Below are 21,749 nucleotides of genomic sequence, written 5' to 3'. Positions count from 1 at the left end.
TTGTGGAGATGCAGAGATATTCTCGGTCTCTAGAAGCAACAATCATAACACCCTAAAATTTCTTTCCCATCCCAACTGACTGTAGGGACTTGGCCGGTGCCGATATTGATTTTTAATATAAGATCTGCTAAAATTTCACTTCGAGAGAACGTAGAAACTCCCATCCCTTATTCATTTAGATCGAAGTACAATTCTTACTAGTTCCGATCAATCACTGAGTAGCAACCATTGACATGTACAGTCAGTCTATGCTATGCTATGCTGTCTCCTAAACAATTCCACTGCCATTCCACATCACTGAAAAAAATGTTTGAAAAATATATCCACCATATATCTTCTTCTTCTACTTGGCATTAACGTCCTTACTGGGACAGAGCCTGCTTCTCAGCTGTGTTCTTATGAGCACTTGCTTTGAAACCGTGGACTCTAACCACTCGGCTAAGGAAGGCCCCATCGTATGTATATCTAGAACGAATGATTTAGGCGCAAAATTTTTTGTCTCCCTAGATATAGCATTTCGACCTGTATGTAATGGTATTCCCAAGCCCAAGACCAATAAAAAATCAATTGATTTGCCCTGTTTAAATAGCATCAATCCGCACAATCCATTCCATGACTGCACCAATGGCACACATGTTGCTGGATTTCTCTCTCATTTTCTCACGATTCCTTATCACTCTGCCTTATGCCGTTGGCCTTCCACCAACTACCCACCCAGCGCACCGACAAAAGGACTCATTGAAGGGAAAATGGTACCGGATGCACCTGCGGAGGGAAATGATTGTTGTAGCTAGACTTCAGGAGCTAGTATGGCCTTGCTTACTAGTGTGGCCTTGCTTAGAATGGTTAGAGTCCGCGGCTACAAAGCAAAACCATGCTGAAGGTGTCTGGGTTCGATTCCCGGTCGGTCCAGGATCTTTTCGTAGAGGAAATTTCCATGCGGCATAGAGTATCATCGTACTTGCCAAACGATATACGAATGCGAAATTGGCAACTTTGGCAAAGAAAGCTCCTAGATAAAAACTGTGGAAGTGCTCATAAGAACACTAGGCTTAGAAGCTGGCTCTGTCTCTGCCAGGACGTAATGACAAAAAGAAGAAGAAGAAGAATAAGCTAGACTTCTTTATCTAGGAATCTTAAAACCGGACAACTTCGAATTCCGGATACTCTTCTTTGCATGGGAAATGGTTCGAAAACATTTTTTTTGTTTAAAGTCACGTTTGAATAAGCTTTTTTTCTTAGTCATCCATCTAAATTTAAACTGTCAGCTAGTTCATACGTATCATTAACGAATGAGTGAGCTCAATTAATGGTTTGATTTTTCTAATTATGCTTTCCATGAGTGTGCGTATTAAGAAAAATAAGCTAGCGTGCTGGATAAGAAATCTTAAAAGGAAACAAAACTCTATACTTTCAAGGTTATTCAAGTCACAGGATAAACATCTTTACCATCAGTTCAAAAGTTAGGTTATTTTTTTTTCAATTCTCATACACGAATCATTTCTGACGTAAAGGGAGTAAACTGTTTTACGTTAATACTAATTAGCCCAAATGTTGTGCAGATAGAAAAGGATATTTGATTATATTCGATTATTGTATGGCTCTCCGATACTACTATCAAGATGGCATATAGCAATCTAGCGCACTATGCCCCATTTCCCCATATAAACGAAATAACATGTTGGGGCGCATAACCCCACAACCATCGGAGGGAGCATAATGCTCCGCGAGATGCAACGCATTTTCACGCTCCCGACAGACCGAACGAGATAAAACATCGGGGAAAACTCCCTGCAGCCTTCATTCTCTGTTACGAAGTCGTTCGGTGCGGATGCTCAGTGATTTTCCTCGTCCAAGGATTTTTCTAAGACCCATTTATTGTTGTGTGTGGTCCCACCCCCAAGCACCTGCCCGTGTCCTCGAGTTCCAGTGTGCGTAAAAGTGGAACAGCTCTTCTTTGTTCAAGGCGAACGCGACGTCAAAAAGCTGTGGATAAACTTTTGGCCAGAATTAATTTTCCGCAACCGAACCGTGAAAGTGCGCGAGTGATTTCCTGCTAATCAGAGGTAGAAGCATTGCGATTCAGTGTAAGCGGCGACAAAATTCGAAGTGAGATAAGGAAAACTTTCCCGATTTGATAAGAATATTCCAATTAGTGATTAGCTTTGTGACTGTTCCAGTTTCAGTGAAATCTGATAATAGATATGATGGATTATGTGATTATTTCTCCCACTGAATGAGGAACCTCGAGACAATGTCAGATGTGTTAGCACCAAAATCGAAATCCACAAATAGACCATTCTTAGGGGGAGAGAGATTCCTGTGACATTCAAAAAATATGACAGGAAATCGTTTTGCTCTGATTTCCGATTCGGCTTTACCATCACAAATGCTTCACTGATGGCTCGCCAGTAGCACAAAGTCATCGAAAATAATTTCCACATCCTCCGAACGATTCCACGAATTCTTCACCTCTCCCAACAATCCACCCACCTCTCAGGAGTGTTATCTTTTGCCAATGAAAACAAGGCTCGTATCCTGCCACCCCTCCTAACCAAGTCAGGCGATCTGTAGTTGCGAAGAGATACTCCCACGCGTGCATTGAATCATAACGATACATCATTCGGTGAGCGAAGCCATTGTTCCTTTAATCTGAAAGCTTGTTTCTATTATCTAGTATCTTATGGTCTGATGAAGCATTCTATGGGATGCCCTCTCTTATTATAGTTGCTGCTTAAAACTCCCAAAGGTAAGAATGAGATGTGAAAGATTGAAAGATGCTCGGCACGTGTTAGTTAAACTGGTCATGCAATGCATCTAGACAATATTCATCTTTAATTTAAATATGTATAGATTGAAACCATTTAGACAGATTTGAATAATATTAGGGGTATTTACTTAACAGCGTAAAACACTGCGTAAGTCATGCTTAAATGATTAACTAAATATTTCATCACATTGCGAAAAAATGCAAGTGAAACATTTCGGGTTGTCAAACTCAGATGGTTATCAATCCAAGAACGCTGGTAATCTGACAAATGTCAATAATAGGGGGATTCACTTAAAGTCGCGTAAAGAGCAATTCTGCGTAACTCGAATTGGTCATATTATTATAGATAATTATTGAACTAAGGAAAACGATTGACCCAGTTTTCGGTAGTTCTTATCGAAAACAGCCAAGGTTGATTCTTAGAGATTCCATATATGACCGCTTCCATCAGTGCATCTCCAGCTCCAGACCATCGGAAATAACATTAACATCATATGGGATAGAAAGATAGCCCAGTAACTTGTAATTCCTTTGAAATGATAACCAGTGTTTCGCATGTTTGATTCGAAATTGTCCTCAGACCGCTGGAGTCATTTGTTTTTCTTTCTCAATTGGAGGACGCCCACAAAATCAGTGGTCATTTAAGGGGAAGGGGGTGTCTGGCTTAAGACCTCGGTTCAAACAAATTTAAAAATTGTAGTATGGACCTGTATGGACAGAAGACCCCAAGGGAGGATGGGGAGGGGGGTCAGGCAATTCAAGAAAAAATCCACATGGTTTATAGACGGTCCTTGAAATGGAGTAGAAGACGTAGCTACCCCCAGAAACTGTCCAAGAAAATATTCCACTTTTCCAATACCGATGAACCAATTGTAAGAGTCCTCGCCTCAATTCTTCCCCCACCAGGACACATTATTTCAGATAGCGAAACCGAACACTCGACTTCAAACACTTTTTTTATTCAAATGCAAAATGCATTTTCCGTTCTCGTTCTCTTAAAACAAAATATTGACATTTGTCGGATTACCAAAGCGTTCTTGGATTGATTTACTCTTAAGTTTGATCATCCCGAAAAGTTTCACTGGAAGTTTACGCACCGTGATGAAATATTTAAGATAATCGATTTAGTACGACTTACGCAGCGCTTTACGCTGTTAAGTGTTTTCTTAGAACGGATACGGAAAAGCTGGATGCAAGACGAGTTTGCACTGGAAACCAGCACTTCTTGCTGCAAAACGGTTACAAATTCACAGGCCAACGAGAGCATTATTCCAAACCGGAATTTTGTGTCCTGGTGGCAGAACTGAATCTTGCACTGAAACACGATCTTGCACGAGTTAATTTACTATAAGTTCAGCGATATCGGAAACGTGGAATTCGTTCTGAGTAGTTATTTTTATTATTAACAAAATGTCCGAGACATTCAGTCCGTGGCTGGTTTATCTCCGGGGCATAGTTTGGCCTTTTAACTTTACACAATTGGGTGAAGACAAACAATAAACTGACTTCAGTGTTTTGAAACCGTTTGAGGATTAAAATTAAAGTTTGGAATTCCTTAGGATTACTGGACTATCTTTTCATCACATGAATCGGAATCAGCTGCATTTAACCTGGCGGAAGCAGTCTTATATGGCATCTTTAAACACCAAACATGGCTTTCGTTAAGTAAAATACTGATGCACCAACCATTTGCCTCAGTTCACCATCAGTATTATCAATATGTATGACGTTACTAAAGTTCCAAATTCAGCAGCAAAAACCCGAAAAATTGATCAAAATTTCGAGGTTGAAAACAGATTTTGGCACAAATTGTTGACGTTGTCAACGCGATGCAGTGGTTAGAACTGTGGAAAACTAGATTATAATTATCTCATTTGACATTTTTCCGAATCTAATGAGGAATATTTCATTTGAAAAGTTTCATGGCTGAAGTTACGCAGAATTATAAATTACGCGACTTTAAGTGAATACCCCTATTAATATCTATTGCACAAAACGTATCCTGTACACGCTCAAAAAAGAGTTCTGGAAAACTTGAACTGTCAAAAATACAAAACATGATCTAGTTCACGGTGTATTTTTGCTTGTTGACGGATTTTTTCTGTGTAGCTGTATTTCGACTTAACTAATCTCTTCGGTAGTCGATGAATTAGACCTATCATGGATGATCAACGAATAGTTTTGATGAACTTTCAGTGCAATGTATATGACTAAAATTATTTCCCGTAAAAATTTTGTTCCTCAAGAACTCAGATGAATACAATAAACTATAGCTAAATAATGAGCAATTATTATCATTTGCTATTCTTTATTAGTATCATTTCAAACATTACATTAATTTCCTATAACGAGATGTTCTGCGTTAGAAAACACTATCATCCTAGTTTTGTAAAACAAATTTAAGCTTTTATTAACATTTTGTTAACAACATATTACATTTCATTTGCCGTAGCAGTTCAGAATTCTTATAGGTGAGTTAATTTCACCTACTTTTAAGAGAAAAAAAAAGTTTTCAAACAACTTAACCTAAATTATCCCAGATATTGCTGTGTGCGTTTGAAATGCAAATATCAAATGCGGTAATACCAAATGCGGTAAGATTTTTCATAAGGAAGGCGAATACAAAGTTTGATTTTCTTTGCTAGGTTGGCGGGGATATTGATAATGACTGCAAAGAGTCCTTTGATTATTTTGTGTTGCCGCATTTGAAGCACACTTAGACAGGATTTGCACGCCAAACGCGAACAGCGATATATAACGCATTTATCGTGGCAATAGAAGATTGCAATTTGCCTAAAATTAATTTCATTCGTCATTTGTTCCAATGTTTCCATATTGGATATTCTATGTAACTCATTAGTTCTATACCAGGGAGGGAGCTTCAGAATCATTTTCAAAATTTTATTTTGGAACCGCTTTCTTCCTGGTATTACAACAGTTAGTCCATTTTGGTACAGCATACAACAAGGCTAGCCTGAAAATTTGTTTTGAAGATCAAAGTTTCGATTTTTTGTTAATAGGTAGATACAAACATTTTATATATTTGTTACATTTGGCTTAAATGCCCTCAATGTGATTTTAGAAAGTTAGTCTACTTGAAGGTTTTGAATAAAGAGCTTTTGGTTCATATGGTTTATATTTTAAGTTGAGTTTTAGAAGAGAAACTGAATGAATATATAGGTAGATTATTAGAGATTAGTATAGTTATTATTATACCGTTTCTATTTCACCATTACATGGTACCCCTGTTGAAACTTTCCTATGTAGATTAACTGTATTGATACTTATCTTTCACTCAAAATAATAGTCTTATTCTTCACTCAACTCAAATAAAGTAAATTTATCGAAAACTAGCGACAGTGACATAAAATTGGAATTCTAACGATGGATGCCGATGGCGGCCTGGTTTCAGCGAGAATTGCTCAAGTATGAAGAAAAAATATCCAGACATTTTTGCAATCTACTACAGGCGGCTTCGTCGTTTGTCATCCACAAACAAAGATTTTTGACATCTCTGAGATAAATCAGGTAAAACAGATGTGAAAATGTTGTATAATATTGGTCCCAAAATGTTGACTTGAGGAACACCAGCTTTTACAGGAAGTCTTTCACACTTGGAGATCTGATAATTAACCTGAAGTGTACGATTTGACAGATAACTTTGGATTATTTCAACAATGTATGTTGGAAAATTAAAGTTTATTTATCTTATCACTCAAGCCTTCATGCCAAAAACTGTCGAATGCTTTTTCTATGTCTAGAAGAGAAAGACCAGTAGAGTACAAATTCCATCATCGCCAGGGGCTTCCGTATTTTTTATTTTTTTTTAAATAATAGTCCTCACTTCTTTCAAATCAGTCTCCCTGGAATTTTCTAAAACGTTCTCCCATTTGAAAATGCTTTTGAAGTCTTGAGTAAATTGATATTGATTTGGACTAGTGTGTCCTAAATTTAAATTATGCGCACTTCCACACTGCATGGTAAGTTTTTGAGCTTTTTCGCAATTAGTTAGTAAAAATTTGTTTTCCAATTTCAAGGCCGGAATTGGTTTCTGAGGTTTTTTTTTAAGTTTTTGATAATTTCCAAAAGGTCTATCAAAGTTACCCTGTTTTACGGTATATATTTTGACTTTGTATCTTCTTCTTCTTCTTGGTACGTAACCTCATGGGACAAAGCCTGCTTCTCAGCAGAGTGTTCAATGAGCACTTTCACAGTTATTAACTGAGAGCTTTCTTTGCCTAAATTGCCATTTTCGCATATCGCATCGAAAAGATCCTGGATCGACCGGGAATAGAACCCAGATATCTTCAGCATGGCTTTGCTTTGTAGCAGCGGACTCTAAGGAAGAACCTCTCCAAGAACATTAAATACCAAAAATAAATCTGAAAAATCAAACTATTATAAATTTCTGCAAATTTCTGAGAAAAAATTCTGAATAAATCCTTGTGGGATTTCTTAAAAAAAACCTAGAATATTTTTAGAAGAAATTCAAAAACATCTGGATGGAGGAACTCTTTTGGAAATGTAAGTAGAAATCTCTGAATAAACATTGCATGAATATTTTTCATTACGTTCAAAAGAATGCTAAGAGATGATATCGTGATATCGAGGAAATAACTGTTAGGAGTTTCTAAAGAAATCCGCAGAGAAGCTCTCACATGAACCTCTGTAGGAATTTTGGTGATCCAAGGGTAATTTTTGACTCTTAGAGTAGTTGTTGTCAATTCTGAAGTACCATAATTTTCTAAAAGAATTTCTGGAAAAAATATTCAAAGAATGTTTACAGTTCTTCTCCACGACATCCCTGAAAGAACATTTAGAGAAATCTTTAGATGTATTTCATTAGAAATCTTCAATATCAAAGATATCAATGGAAGAATCCTTGAAGAATTGTTGGGAGCAATGTCTTAAGAAATAACTTGACGATATCCCAAGAAACAAATTTAAAAATCTCGATAATAAAGTCAAACCAACCAACCAAGAAACAAATTGAAATTAAATTTAAAATAATTTTATGAAACTATTTTGAATTGATTCCTGGAATATACATTAACAGTTTTCCTGAAACAATACCTAAAGGAGTTCTGAGTGTAATTGCTAAAGGAATTCAATAGGAAATAATAAAAAAAAAAAATGTTACGAAATTGTAAGTATCATTGGTGGAATCCTTAAAACATACTGTGAGGAAACCAGGGAAACTACTAGAGATATCTTAGTAGTTTATGGAGGAATTTTTGAAATTTATAAAATGTATGAACTTTGTCTTTTTGATGTTTTGCAGCTGATGTAATACATAATCGGGGGAAAAACTTATATCAAATCCTGAAAAAATCTACAGAAATCCCGATACATTTTTTTTTGGAAAATTTCTAACGGATTCCTCAGAGGAATACTTAGAAAAACTATTTTAGAGATGCCTGAAGAACTTCGGGAGTTATTTTTGAAGTGGTGGAATCCACTAAATCTGGCACTGTCTAAACATGTTATACCTTGTGTCATCAACTGATCAGGGTCTTAAATTTTTCAATTAGTCAGTCAAAGTGTGAACTTCTTACAAAATGGATTTTTCTAAATTGTTGACATGCTCTCAGAAAAAAAAAATGAACCAAGTTGGGTTTTGAAATCTACTTTGCTAACTGTGAATGAAAAAGAAGGATGGATGTCCTCCATAGTTTAACATTTCATACAAAAAGGCTGCAGAGATTGTGTATACAGATCGGTTTCGCGTATAATTCGTCAATGAATTTTCATGATCATTTACCCCTCTCTGAAGGAAATCCTGCTTACGCCCATAAGAATCATCAGAATCTTCTACAGGATTCTCATTAAAAACTTTTTAAAGTTCTCATCTATACCATCTCAAAATTCCCTTCAGAATCCTCTTAGTAATCTCATCAGAATCCTTCCAGATTTCTCTACAGAATCCTTTCGGGATTCTCATCAGAATCTTCGCTCTTTCAGAAAACTCATCCTTTCAGAATTCTCATCCTTTCAAATTTCTTATCAAAATAAGAGATTTCATCAGATACTTGATATTTAGATCAATACTCCAATGTCATCGCAATCCTTCCAAAATTCTCAACAGAATTCTTTCAGGATTCTTATCAGAAACCTTCTAGGATTCTCATCTGCATCCATCCATAATTCTAATCAGAATCCGTTCAGTTGTCTTATCAGAATCCATCCTGGTATTTCATCGAAATATTTTCATGATTCTCATCAGAAACTAAGATTTTCATCATTATCCTTCCTAATTTCTAATCACAATCGTCCCAGGATTCTCCTCAAAACTTTTCAGGATTCTCATCTGAAACTAGGTTTTTTTAATCACAATCTTTTCAAGATACTCACCAGAATACCTCCAGGATGCTCTTAAGAATCTTTCCAGGAATCTCATCAAGACCCTTCTGTGATTCTCCAATATTTTTACCAGTACCCGTTTAGGATTTTGATAGAAATCCTCCAGGCATCTTATCAGAAACCTCGTAAGGATCTCAACAGAAACCACCATTGCTATTAGATTTTCTCTAGAATTCTGATAAGAATCCTTCAGAATTTTCGCAAAAACCATTATTGTAATAAGGAGTATCGGGAGTTTCAAAAACAAAACATTGATTTTTCGAAATCAAGAAGGTATCTTTTGTTACTAAAACAGAGTTTCGGGATAGTTATCGATCATATTCAATTAAACTCCTGATAGTTTTACCTTAACAAAACACTTAAATTTAAAGTGTCTCATGATAAGAATTTTAGGCAAACTTGTATTAATGTGCCTCATCCTTATTGATCCTTCAAAATCTGAATTTGAACTCCGGAATCAAGTACCGGACACGGTGCCCCGACAGACCGTTATTATGCAAAAAAAAATGTCCATCAAATCTGAGCACATGGCTCGATTCCTGGGGTCATTCTGCACCTCCGGACCATTTTTTAAAAAAATCCCTAGGAGGAATTTCGAGAAATCTCGATTTGAAATTTTTGACTGAAAATTTCAATATTATCCATATTAAAATTTTGCAAAAGCACTGAAAAAACCTACAAAAACGCTAAAAAAGTTGGCTAAACTGTTCTCAACTAGTATAACATTGTTACAGTTGTTATTATTAGAAAATTTACAGCTTTCCGGCATTTGCACTAAATGACCAGCTCACTGCAGTTTGCCTATTTTATTCGCTCAATAGTTTTCGTTCCTGTTCTTAAATAAATGTGCTAAGGGAGCCAAGAATAAGCGTTTTATACAGGGCAAATTGACAATGACGTTTCATTTGAGCAAGCTTGCATTAATCGTTGCTCTCTTTACATTATTATTAAAAAAGTTTAATTAGTTAATTAATTTAATTAATTAGTTTTCGAAACACTTTTCAGTGTTGCACGATAAAGGATCGCGAGGTGTTTTGGCGAAGTTGTTAACGAAATAGTGGATCTTTGAAGTCAGTTAAGCCTTTATCAAGCAACAGTGTATAAATGTCGTCTCCATTTGCAAGTTGCGGGTCCCTAAGCTGGTTACGTAATCCATGGAAGGAGATATTCGCAGCTAGAATACGTGTTTTTACTACACGGGAAACATTATTATCATACGTCACAAATGTTATATTGCTCTTCAACAACTTTAATAACATCTCCATCAAGAACTGCCTCAACACCAACATATCTGAACCTGTTTTTTTTTTTTCTATATATGCGACCATATACGTTTGGGTAGAGTAAATGGCATTACAAGCTTGTCTTAGTTGTCCATCTTTAAAATAGTGAAACCCTCCTTTACTGTACTGCGATTGATTCCAATAAAGTCATCGTCTGCAAAATCAAGGAGTATAAGCAGGGCAGACAATCGTCAGAATCGTCACCGACGAAATAAAAATAAATCGTCATCCAGTATAATAACTCTGGCAGGTCGTCATCTCGTCATCGACGAAAGAATGCACGACTAACTTTAACACAAAATCGTCAACTAGCAAATGTTTCTTCATTACGCTTGCTACTCTTACATACAAGAAGAAAGCGTTTATTGTATATTCGGTTGCTACGCACCAAACCAAATGCCATTACATAATTGCTTGTATTAGCAAGTGAACCTGCTCTTCTCATGATTCTACAATAGCTCTGTTGGTGAGCGCGTGGAGTTGACGATTTAGAGATTGTTTGTTCGATTCTAGACGCGTTTTGTTTTGTTTTTGTTTCATTTTTGCAAATAATACTCATAATCTGTCGAAGACACGATTCATATTTTTAGTCGGTTTGGTGCTCCCGAACGAAGATTCACCCATAACGAAGGAATCGTATTTGTTCGTCATGACGCCGAGCCTATGTGACTGGATCTTCGCATCGTCATCCGACGCTGGTTGAGTGACGATGACAACGCTTCTTTTAGTTTCGTCGACGATTTTTTCCATTTGACGGCGACGATTGTCTACGCTGAATATAAGCGAAAAAACGCAATATTGAACAATAAATTCGGAAACTCATCTCTTTTCATTCCATGTAATTTGACAAAAAAAGGGTCCTCGTCTACAATCCTTACACTTGATTGTATTTGTCAGCTTAAACAGCTTTAAGTCTCATTTTGAAGTCTTTGATACTACCTGCAGTAGCTAGATTTTTGTTACTGAGCCGAACGCGACCTAGAAATCAATAAACAGATTGACGATGAATCCCGAAAAAAATAATACGAAATAAATGGTTGCAAGTATCTAGAGTGGAAGTCCTAGTGAAGTTGATACTTAAGTAGTATTCAAAGGGGAATTGTTTGAAGTTGTTAATGACTTTGTTAATCTTCGAACACTTGTGACATATGACAATCATGTTTCCCGTGTAGTTATAATCCTGTTGAGGCTGAGAATAGCCATATTTCAAATACCATGCATCAATAGGATATTTTTAGATAAAGTGCTGAGGGCAATACTCGGTGGAAAACTAGACGTAAACATTAAGAGTAGTACCAGATGAACACAGAAGAAAATTTTATTAAGCAAAATAAATACGGCAGACTTTGGTGGGCTGGTCACTTAGTGTGAATGTCGGAAAATAAGCTATTAATTAATAATATTCAGCATAGAATGTTTCACGTTCATCGAACGTAACATCAATAGTATATTGAAATTTATTTCTTTGATTTCATTATATTCAACGAAGCTTACTAGTTTACGCCATGTAAAAACATACTTAAGCCACTCTGGTAAGTTAAGTCAGTAGTAAATATTTGTAATTATAACAACGGTAACAGTTATATAGTAGTTAAGAACAGTTTGGCTAACTTTTTGAGCGTTTTTGTAGGTTTTTTCTATGCTATTGAAAATTTGAATATGGATTATATTGAATTTTTAAGTCAAAAACTTCAAATCAAGATTTCTCGAGATTCCTCCTAAGGATTTTTTTAAAAATTGGCCCAGAGGTGCAGAATGACCTCAGGAACTGAGCCCTGTGCTCAGATATGATGGACAATTTTTTTGCATAATAACGGTCTGTCGGGGCACCGTGCCGGAGCTACTGAAAAAAACGTAAAATAACACATATACACAAAGAACGTCCAAAATGTACTTGCAATAGTTTAAGTCTGCAGACGTTTTTTTTTGTGTTTTGCATAATGGGTATTTTTGTAAAATGATAAAACTAGCTCTTTGAGAACTAAAAACGGAGTTCTAAAACTGGACCTAAAATGGTCACAAAATGGCATTCCTAATACCCCGATTTCCTTCTGATAGACTAATATTGTCCAGTAAATGTGATTTTATATGTCACAATATGGAAAACAAAATTAAATTTGGTCTGATTCCAACATAAACTAAAACATTTTTTTTAAACCTTCAAGTAGAAATGTTGTCACGATTAGAGGGGTTCCAATAAATTGAACAGATGATGTTAAGTATCTATACGGCTCATGCTAGATTAATATATGACTTTCAAAATCAAACTGAGGACATTCAAGCCAAATGTGACAAATGTATAAAATGTATGTATCCACTTATGAACAGAAAATCATAAGAACAAGCTTTTTATCGTCAAACAAATTTTAAGGCTGGCCATGTTGTTCATACTAAAACCCATGGACCTCTATGGCGAATATGTGTTCACATAAAATTAATGATAAAAAAATCGCCGATAGAATAATCTTTCGATTATGAAGATATAGTCCAATGATCTCTAGAGATAAAAAATCCGATGAACATTTGATTTCTATAATCTACTGGTGCAACACACGCTACCAACATTGGTTTAAAAATTGAAACATGATCTCGCTCACCTCAAAACTTTTAAATTATGGTTAATTACTGAACAATATTTTCAACACTCAACAAAGTTTAATCTAAAACATGAGTGCTGTACACTGCTATCATCGCCTCCTTAATATGTATTAAACATCAACCTTGTACCGAAGAAGCACGTGTCGTACGTGTGAAAGATTGACCGATTCTAGTAGGTATTACCTAACCTCTTCTTCTAAACATCGCCCTTCAATGGGACTACTGAGAGGACGCCCATAGAACGGCATCAGCAGTAAAACGATGATGTTGATGACGGTGCAATGTCACGAGTTGTGGGAAAAGTCGGCCAGTTTCTTGAGCTTGAACGGACAGGACATGAGCGGATGAGATGGCTAGCATATCGGGCCATTATCATGTCAATGGTCTCCTCCATATCAACTAGATTCTGCTCCTCGCCGACGTGAGCACTCCCGCTTTCTCCGTGTAAGCTATAAGGATGTGTGTCAGTTGGGGACTGCAAGTCAATTTTGTGCTAGGACGTGACCGATGCTTCGCTGCTCAGCATTACTTTTACAGTATAGGTCAAAACAGAGTTTCTCGGTACAAATCATCTTTATTTTAATCCATCTTCTGTATCTTCTTCTTGTTCATTCGTCCTTGAGATTTATTGTTGTTCCTATCATTCTTTTTATTCAAATGTTAGCTATGTTTAAGTATAAAAGTGTGTTATACAACTATGAGCTCATTCGAGCAAACTACAATAAACTGAAACTTTTCCATAACTAAACGGCCCCATCGTACACAATGATAATTTTCATTCTGTTTCGCTTACATTGCCCAATACTGTAGGTACCAGAGTCATGAGCCTCATAATGCTACTACAAGGCAGCTTTCCGATTTATTGGGAATGTTCCGGCAAACGACATCGACCGTTGCTTATTGAGTGAATTCGCATTCATTGGCTTTCTGCGGCGCACCAATGTGAATGGATACGGCTTGATATAAATGTGAAATACTAGTTTTAATGGGAGACGTATGACTTATGAGGGTATATTGACGAGCATATTTCTATGTGCATGCTTGGTTTTGAGTATGTCTTAAACGGACATGTGGGTTTGCATGCATACTATGTAGCATGTGGAGAGTTGAATGTATACATTTTTTTCATAGTGTTTGCCATAGAAAAAGTCGTCCTGGGACCACTGCTGAAACATTTTCAGGATCTTCTCCTGGGATACTTCCGAAAGTTTCTTCTGATTTTTCCAAGTATTTTCAATAAATTGCTAAAGAAATTCTTCCAACGCTTCCGCTACTTTCAAGATTTTTTTTACGGAATCCTCAAACGAATTAAGGTACATTGGGGGAAGTGTACCAGTGCACAGTGGTCCAGGAATCAATTTTACGCGGAAAGATGCATTTTTGAGCTTTAGAATGAAAGTTTCCCGCTAATGATTAGACGAAAACGGTCTTCCACGAAGTTGTTTGCATTAGTTAAACCCTTTATAATGGCGCCTTTGTTTGGTGTTATTGAAAATTAGGGTGGACCACATTTTCATAGAAATCATGTAACTAACTTTCTTATTTGTAGAAATTATATTATACATACTTCAGCAAAGTTGTAGAGCATTTAATTTCAAGCATCTTTGCCAAAAAAGTTTTTTTTCGTATCTCTTAAATTAACCGATTTAGAGCTTTTTTCCTACGGTGACATAGGGTGGTCCGAACGAAACAGGTTTTCTGGCTCTAGCGTTTTTAATTCAGGGGACGGACCTGGTGTAGTGGTTAGAACACACGCCTCTCACGCCGAGGACCTGGGATCGAATCCCATCCCCGATGAACTAGCCCAGGGCTAAAAATCTCGTTAATAAAGATAGAAAAAAAAAATTTAATTCAAATACCCCATCACCTCAAATTCGGCCGGTACAAGACGAAGGGGAGCGCAACGAGCTAGGTGGTTTGACCAAGTGGAGCAGGATCTTGGAAGTGTGGGGCGATCGAGAAATTGGAGGATAGCAGCCATGGACCGAGTTGGTTGGCGTAACATTGTGGCGCAGGTCATGTCTTGAAGGACGTAGAGCCAGTAAAACACAAACATACCCCATCAATATAGTCTATGAAACACTTTTAGAGCTTCGAAAAATGCGTAATTTGATGAGTGAAGAAACTCGCTATCTCCTTCCGAGTTATTGTTCTTATTGTCACAAAACCATGCCTACTTTGATTGTGAATATCTCTGATTGAGGCAATTATAAAAAATATCTTTTGACGCCAATCAAAAGACAAACTAAAAGTGTGTATTATGTCAAAAATTACAGATGTGCTATTTTTGTAACTCTAATAAAATGCCCTGAAAAACAAAGGATTTTTAGCAGAAAACCTTCAATAACTTTTGAACTATCATCAATATTTTTGCATGAAAATTTGCGTTTTTTTTAGCTTAGCTTAGCTTAGCTTAGACTGACTACACATATCAATGGATGCTATTCCGTGATTGACCGAAGTCAATGAAAATGCACAAAGAATCAACTAGAAGTTCGGCTGGGATTGGCCATAATCTTCTTCAGTGTGCATAATTCAGTACCTCTATTTATATATGGTCAATAACGGCGCCTTGCAGTTAGGTGGAATTGGGGGAAGGAATGTTAGTGTGTAACCTTTGCTATTTGGAGACCGTGTTTACCTCTGTATCTCCACAAAGGTTACTGGGAGGGATGTTTGTTAATGGAGAGGATCGTTGGGTCACAGGATTCACTTTGATAAGCGATTAGACCATGATAAATAATTATTTGTGAGATTTAAACATGCTTATATGTAAATATAATATAATATTTTCATTTGACATGAACAATATCTATGTAGAGAAAAATTATGCCAACACTCGAGGTGACGAACCTTTCAAAGTTTGTTGAATAAAGTAAACCTTTCGCAAGTCTACACTTGTAGTGTAAAACCATTCAAAGTTTTTTTCAAATACAAAAATAAAGGTCAAAAGAAAAAGGAGTTTTGAAAAAAAATTAGACATAAATAATTTATGTATCAGAGTTTATGTCGACACTCACAGTGACGAACCTTTCAAAGTTTGTTGAAAAATCATATTTACGTCTCACCGTTGTAACGATTAAAGGTGCAGTTACGCATATTTTATAGATTAGAAATAGTAGCATGAAACGAACTCACCAATTTATCTGTCATCCTTGAGCAGCAATAATCCACTTTCAGCTTCACTCGTTGGCTCGGCTATATAAAAGCACTCAGAGAAAATAGGTGTGTAACCCAAGAGGGAAAACAACTGACGACTTCTCGGGCTTTCTTGACGCACTGCCCAGGAGCAAGCGTCAAGGTCAAAGGATCAATCACTACTAACGGACCGCGTACTTATCCACTCCTAACTACCGACGCGCGACATGTTTGATCCTGCCCTCATCACCCGCCCCCACAGGAGCACTGTGTTTTATTTTCTCGTTTTCATGCGCTTTTTGAATAGCGCCCAAACCGTTGATTTTAGCGATATAGTTTGTTCGGAGAAGTTTCTTGGTATATTAAAGCGCAACTTTTGACGAAAAAAGTTTTGTGATTAATCCACCAAGCAGTGAGATAGAAAAACTATTTTTTCAAAACATTTAGATAGACATATGGTGTTTTCGGCAAAGTTGTAGAATTGTCAATTTGAAACAACTTTGTCGAAGACATAATTTTTCTATCTCTTATACTTTTTTAACATTTTTCATATCTTCTACAAAGTTGTTAAACATCTTAAAACGCGTGTTTTTGCTGAACATTGTTCCTCTCTATCTCTTAAAGTAAAATAATTATCAGTCGAATTCGTTTTAATTAGGCTTATTTGTTTGATAGTAAAAACCCATGCAAAGACGCTTATAGACAAAAGTTTTTATCAACTGCCGAAAGGGGAGATATGGTACTTTCATGATTTGTAAGAGTTGTCTGCGCCATTTTGCGCCGAAGCCAGTTATAGAGGCCTAAACTACCCCTTGAAATAAGAGTAATTCATGAATAACTTTGTTACTTCAAAAGATAGGGTGATGATATGTTCAACAAAACCACGGGTTTTTCCATGACAAACAACTTAGTAGAAAACACAAAAAATGTTAAAAATCTTGGAAAAAGTTATGATAAAAAATATGATTTTTAGGGGTCATTCACATACAACGGCATATATCTCAAAAAGTATAAGAGATAGAAAAATTGTGTCTTCGACAAAGTTGTTTCCAATTGCCAATTCTACAACTTTGCCAAAGACACTATATGTCTATCTAAATGTTTTGAAAAAATAGTTTTTCTATCTCACTGCTAGGTGGATTGATCACAAAACTTTTTTCGTCAAAAGTTGTGCTTTAATATACCAAGAAACATCTCCGAACAAACTATATCGCTAAAATCAACGGTTATGGCGCTATTCAAAAAGCGCATGAAAACGAGAAAATAAAACTCAGTGAGGAGCAAGCGTCAAGGTCGAAGGATCAAACCAACTAAGCGATCACGCCACCTTTTCACTTTCACTCGACCGACGCGCGACATGTTTGATCCTGCCCTCATCGCCGGCCCCCACAGGAGCAAGCGTCAAGGTCGAAGGATCAAACATAACTCTATTTTTGCATGAAAATTTGCGTTTTTTTAAGTTCTAAAACTCGTTCATAGACTACTTTGACGAGTAATCTGGAATAAGATAGATAGGACTATAAAACTATTTCGAAGATTTTCATCGTATGTATTTTTTAATTATTTTGCATTTTGAGCATGAAAATGAAATTTTAGACAAAAATGATCTTCCACAAAACCTATATACAGTGAAACCTCCATGAGTCGATATTGAAGGGACCATCGACTCATGGAAATATCGAGTCATGGAACAGCAATCCTTTGGAAAGCTGTTTGAAGGAATCATCATAGTAACCATGAAATTTTGTTTCCAGTATGGTTCCATGAATCGATATCGAGTCATGGAACATCGACTCATGGAGGGATCACTGTAAATAAAAATGGAATGGCGTTTGAATGTAGTAATAGCATACGAACGGGTCAACCTATTTGAATGATTATTTGTCCGTTTTGGTCCTCAGGGGTTCCGAAGTGTTTGTATGGGGGTGACCCATGTCGCATAAAGACGTTTCGCATAAGGACGATTCGCATACGGACGTTTCGCATAAAGTAGTTTCATATCAGAACAGGTAGCATTTTAAAGAAGGCGTATAATTCTGATTATGCCCATTGGCGTAGGAACAGGGGGGGCTAGGGGGGCCTGGCCCCCTCCAGAATCATCCAGGCCCCCCCCAGAATTTTTGATGATAATAAAAAACATAACAATTTAACACGTAGCAGAATCTTCTGAATCAATGTAACAGCTGAAGAGATTTTTGTCAATAACAAGAGTCATGGTTATTGACAAAAATCTCTTCAGTAGTTATGTTTTGTTATGTTGAACAACTGAAATGAGGAAACCTCGCTTGTCTCACATAGCAGCAGCGTGGTGGTTCTGACTTCGGTGAATCGCGCAACAACCGATAGCTTAACCGTTGCTGTCGATTAGACTGGCCCTTAAACAAAAAAGTTGTAAAACTCAATGCACACTGGTCCAGGAAGCTAATTTAGGCGGACATGAGGTTTTCGTCAAGATTTATTGATTTTAGAGCCATAGTTTATTCTGAGAATATGTTCAGAATTTTCAGTACTACAAAATGTACGGAACAAATTTTTTTTACGGTGATCGCAAGAGTGACGCATACGCCAACTTTTTTATTTTAACGAATCGTAAGTTGGTATGTTCAGCAAAGTTGTAGCAAATGATCATAGAAACAACTTTGCCGAACAAACTTTTTCTCGGTTTTGCTTCAGAGCCGAGATAATTAAGTATTTTTAATAAAAAATCGTTTTTTGCTCTTAAGTGTTTTATTTTTTTAGTTTTATTGGCCTACTATGTTCTACAGTGTTTTTATACTTATCATTTGCTACAACTTTGCTGAACATACCAAAGTTGTATTTCTTATGGTTTTCATGTTATTTGAGTTTTTCATCTTAAATTTAGCTATTCTGTAACTATAACTATAAGCACCTCAAAAAATATATATCTTTCCACCAAATGTTTTTGCAGTCTTTCAAGTACCTGTGTGCAAAATTTGGAGAAGATGATATTTTTCTATCTCGTTTAAAATCGATTTTAATAATAGACGATATGAGATATATCCATATTTATTGAATATTCATACATGTTCAACTCACAAAAGTCATGGCTACCTAAGCATATCAAACCAAAAGTAACACGTATATTTATATAAAAATATAAAGTACATCATTTTCAGTTGTTTTCGATTAACTTGGAAGCTTCTGCAAGAAATTCATCGTCTTTTCCTCTACCTGTATTTACCCAGTAAACACAAACTCGTATATGACAACGCATAAAAGTTCAAATGTGGAGGCGATATACGTACATGCACCATTAGGCTGCATGCAATATGTACGTATATCGCCTCCACATTTGTACTCTTTTATCCCATCATATACGATCTTGTGTTTACTGGGTAATCTATTCCTAAGCAAGATCACCGGGTTGGAAGTCAACATAAGCCGTATAAAATACATATACAAAATTTACAGTCTGATTGAATTCTGTGGCATGATTTTCCCAGGATCTTCTGATGGATTCCACGTTTCATGTTTTTCTTTGGTAATGCGGCATGCCAGACAACACCACTTCCGTGCAATAGTTGTAGACGTATCAGTAAGTGTAACAGCATTCTAAAGGATCGCCACGAAAAGCCCTCGAAGGAAGGTTAGGGCTGAGACTGTACGAACCTCTTCCAGCTGGTAGGAACTCAAATGGTCGTAACACGGCATGCCGATTTTTACGGGAAGTAGATATTGTGTATTTCTTTCACTACTGAACTGCGAAGTGCGGCCTCATAAGTCCGAAAGTGTGAATAAAAGTGAGGGGTTGCATTGAATCCTGTTGGTGTCTTCAGAGAACTTATTCTTCGATTTACGAAGAATAAGTCCCCCAAAGACACCTACCCGATTTGATTCAATTGCGCACTTTTGTTAGCGTTTCCGCACTTGTAATAACTTCTTTTCACGGATCTCAATCATTTTAAAAGTGGTCAACTTTAATCGGAAGATTAACGAGGAGGCATTTGAACAGTTTTTGTCAGAAACGTACTGTTAGTATCGCCAGTTCTACGATTGGTATGTACTCTCTTCAACGGTGCAAAAACTACTTTCGCATGGAGTGATGTTGTCCGGCATGCCGCCGAAGAAACATAAAAAAATGCGGAATAAATCCATCAGAAGATTCTGGGAAAATCATGCCACAGAATTCAATCGGACTGTAAATTTTGAATAAGTATTTTATACGGCTTATGTTGACTTCCATCCCGGTGATCTTGCTTAGGAATAGATTAAATACAGGTAGAGAAAAAGACGATGAATTTCTTGCAGAAGCTTCCAAGTTAATCGAAAACAACTGAAAAACGATTCCTATATAAATACACGTGTTACTTTTGGTTTGATATGCTTAGGTAGCCATGACTTTTGTGAGTTGAACATGTATGAATATTCAATAAATATGGATTTATCTCATATCGTCTATTATTAAAATCGATTTTAAACGAGATAGAAAAATATCATCTTCTCCAAATTTTGCTCACAGGTACTTGAAAGACTGCAAAATCATTTGGTGGAAAGATATATTTTTTGAGGTGCTCATAGTTGAGATACAAGGCATACAAAATAGCTAATTTTAAGATGAAAAACTCAAATAACATGAAAACCATAAGAAATACAACTTTGGTATATTCAGCAAAGTTGTAGCAAATGATAAGTATAAAAACTTTGTAGAACATAGTAGGCCAATAAAACTGAAAAATAAAACACTTAAGAGCAAAAAACGGTTTTTTATTAAAAATTCTTAATTATCTCGGCTCTGAAGCAAAACCGAGAAAAAGTTTGTTCGGCAAAGTTGTTCCTATGATCATTTGCTACAACTTTGCTGAACATACCAACTTACGATTCGTTAAAATAAAAAAGTTGGCGTATGCGTCACTCTTGTGATCACCGTAAAAAAAAATTTTTGTTCCGTACATTTTGTAGTACTGAAAATTCTGAACATATGCTCAGAATAAACTATGGCTCTAAAATCAATAAATCTTGACGAAATCCTCATGTCCGCCTAAATTAGCTTTCTGGACCAGTGTGCAATGGGGCACCCCCTAGATATGAGCCTTAGGGTAAGAAAAACACTCTCTCAAAATTTCAAGTCAATTGGTTGCTCCACCAGCTGGCGCATTCGATTTGAAGTTTGTATGTGATATTCGTCTCAAATATATTGAAAATTGATCCTATGTCACTGTTTCGTTCCGTATATTAATTGTTCGCGTTCAAATAAGCTCAGAATGACAAATACACTAGTTGATACCCTAATGAACATAATTGCAGAAGGTTGTATCTGGATTTAATCTCATTTTCATTACTCTTTCGGTTGATGAAAGTTAGGCTTAGATCAGCACTTCCGTACAGTCACTTATATGCATGCGACATGTGCCTCAGCTCGCTTAGCCTCATAGGTGGCTATGATGCGCTTAGTGGCTACCTCCAAGCTATGTTGAAGAAACACAAGCAGTATTGCATGATATACTTCAGATGGTTAAAACATCAACTTTATTAATTTTGATCATGTTACAATCTTCTACAATATTCTTCGCTATTACATCAAGTAGTGTTTTTGACATTCTGGGTTCAATTGAACGCGATCATCAATTTTCCTGAACCAA

General features: G+C 36.4%; 1 protein-coding gene across 6 annotated transcripts in view; it reads left to right on the top strand.

The window, feature by feature from the left end:
- The first annotated feature begins 1,795 nt into the window (after nucleotides 1-1,795).
- LOC5568504 (calmodulin) overlaps nucleotides 1,796-21,749 on the top strand; it is a 103,436-nt gene continuing 83,482 nt past the window's right edge. For 3 of the 6 annotated variants that reach the window (XM_021850158.1, XM_021850157.1, XM_021850160.1), the window contains exon 1: nucleotides 1,796-2,066. The gene's annotated coding sequence lies outside the window, so the exon portion shown is untranslated. Of the gene's footprint in view, nucleotides 2,110-21,749 lie in introns of all 6 variants that reach the window. The other 3 variants (XM_001652279.2, XM_021850155.1, XM_021850159.1) reach the window with 2 other exon arrangements.

This window comes from Aedes aegypti, chromosome 3 (assembly GCF_002204515.2).
Source record: "Aedes aegypti strain LVP_AGWG chromosome 3, AaegL5.0 Primary Assembly, whole genome shotgun sequence".
Lineage (NCBI taxonomy): Eukaryota > Metazoa > Arthropoda > Insecta > Diptera > Culicidae > Aedes > Aedes aegypti.
This window is presented reverse-complemented; position numbering and strand designations above follow the sequence as displayed.